Source organism: Schistocerca cancellata, chromosome 7, assembly GCF_023864275.1.
Source record: "Schistocerca cancellata isolate TAMUIC-IGC-003103 chromosome 7, iqSchCanc2.1, whole genome shotgun sequence".
NCBI lineage: Eukaryota > Metazoa > Arthropoda > Insecta > Orthoptera > Acrididae > Schistocerca > Schistocerca cancellata.
Genome location: NC_064632.1, coordinates 51665274 through 51667708, shown reverse-complemented (window position 1 = coordinate 51667708; position 2435 = coordinate 51665274). Strand labels below are relative to the sequence as shown.

The 2435-nt window shown below is 44.8% G+C and overlaps 1 pseudogene; it reads right to left on the bottom strand.

Moving 5' to 3' along the window:
• Positions 1-371: 371 nt before the first annotated feature.
• On the bottom strand, positions 372-488 carry LOC126093109 (5S ribosomal RNA; annotated as a pseudogene).
• Between the last annotated feature and the right edge of the window lie 1947 nt (positions 489-2435).

Sequence of the window (2435 nt, the reverse complement as noted above, 5' to 3'; positions counted from 1 at the left end):
TCTAGTATAATAAATTTGTCCAATGAATACCCGTTTATCATCTGCATTTCTTCTTGGTACATCAAGTTTAGTGGCCCGTAGTGTATCCATTGCGTGAATGTTGTGCGACATGTTTGCAAACCATGCGTCTATAGTATCGTCGGTGTGTGGCTATCAGTATATCAGTACACGCACTCCGTCTTCAGGCCACAAGTGGCCCATCGGGACCATCCGACCGCCGTGTCATCCTCAGTGAGGATGCGGATAGGAGGGGCGTGTGGTCAGCACACTGCTCTCCCGGTCGTTATGATGGTTTTCTTTGACCGGAGCCGCTACTATTCGGTCGAGTAGCTCCTCAATTGGCATCACGAGGCTGAGTGCACTCCGAAAAATGGCAACAGCACATGGTGGCTGGATGGTCACCCATCCAAGTGCCGGCCACGCCCGACAGCGCTTAACTTCGGTGATCTCACGGGAACCGGTGTATTCACTGCGGCAAGGCCGTTGCCATATCAGTACAAGGGACGACAAAAATTCAAGTTACTTGAACACTGAAGCTACAACTTTTTTGATTCGATTGATGGTTTTTATGGTGTCTTGTATATACTCTCAGACGTTCGAATCTGCATTTTCGCTGTTCCCAATATCTCACGTAATCCTTTTCCCACATTCTGCTGTACAAGGTGAAGAAAAAATGCCTCACTCCGTGGTTGGCATGCGATTCCTCATGCTCGTTCAATACAATAATATAGGTAGCTAATCCTGCCAATAGATTTAAAATAAGTTCAGTTTAAAAAGCAATGCTCTGATAACGCTATAACTGTGTACAGCACGGAAAATAACAGGTAGCGCGACCTCTGCCATACTCTGTACTGGAGCTATGCCATTAACACATTAAGATGAGACTTTACCGTGGGGAACAGACACACAGACACGTAGATGTTAGAGTCGTGTTTGCTCCAGATATCTTCCTTCAGTTAAGGCGTTAAATTGTATCCAGTTTACATCTACACAATGCGGTGTCTTGAGTACTTATTTCTGTTACCAGCGACTACTTTTTTCGTCCATGATACAAATAAAGCTAATAGAAACAATATTGGATACAGCCATGTCGTCTGTATCCGTCAGGTACAAGAAACATAATCGGTAGGCTACACTAGACTGAACATTAATCTATGCACAGTGATTATGTTGTGTACATTTTGAGTCTACATATCCATCTGCATCTACATAGACTTCGCAATCCCCCATAAAGTGCGTGGTGGAGGGTACCTGTATCACTACTTGTCATTTCCCCTCCTGTTCCTCTCGCAAATAGAGCGAGGGAAAAACGACTGTCTGTACGCCTTTGCATGAGCCCTAATTTCTCGTATCTTATCCACGTGGTCCTTACGAGCTATGTATGCTGGCCGGAGCAGAATCGCTCTCACTCAGATTCAGACTGCGGTTCTCTAAATTTTCTTAATGCTGTTTCCCGAAAAGAACGCCGTCTACCCTCCAGGGATTCCCATTTGAGTTCCCGAAGTATCTGCGTAACACTGATGTTTTGTTGGAACCTATGACTATCAAATCTAGGAGCCCTCCTCTGATTTTCTTCAATGTACACCTTCAATCCGACCTAGTACGGCTCCCAAATGCTCGAGCAGTACTCAGGAATAGGTTGCACCAGCGTTCTAATTGCGGTCTCCTTTACAGGTGAACCACTCTTTCGTAAAATTCTCCCAATAAACGGAAGTCGACTATTTGCCTTCCCCACCACAGTTTTCACATGCTCGATCTACATTACATCACTTTGCAACGTAACGCCCAGATATTTAACCGGCTTGGCTGTACCAAGCTGGACCCTAGTAGTACTGTACGCGAACATTACAGGTTCGTCCTTCCTACTCATCCGCAATGGCTTATGCTTTCTACACGTTTTGGACTAGCTAGCTATAATGCTGAAAAATGTAAATTAATGCAGGATGAGTATGAATAACGAACCTGTAAAGTAGCAGCTGGCCTCAGGAGTGTTTCGATGTCTTTCTTCAATCCTACCTGGAACGGATCCCAAACACGGGAGCAGTACTCAAGAATAGGTCGCACCAGGGTCGCATATGTTGTCTCCTTTACAGGTGAACCACCCTGCCAGTTCTAATACTGTATCCCAACATTACAGGTTTCTTCTTCCTACCCATCAGCATAATTTACATTATTCCACATTTAGAGCTAGGTGCAAGTCATCACACTAATTAGAAATTTTGTCTAAGTCGTGTTGTATCTTCCTAAAGACAGTTATATTCGACACCTCAGAGTACACCACTGCATCATCAGAAAACAGCAGCAGATTGCTGTCCACCCTGCCCGACAAATAATTTACGTATATAGGGAACAATAGCGGTCCTGTCACACTTAGTGGGGCACTCCTGACAATACTATAGTCTCTGGTAAGCACTCGCCGTCGAAGGCAACATACT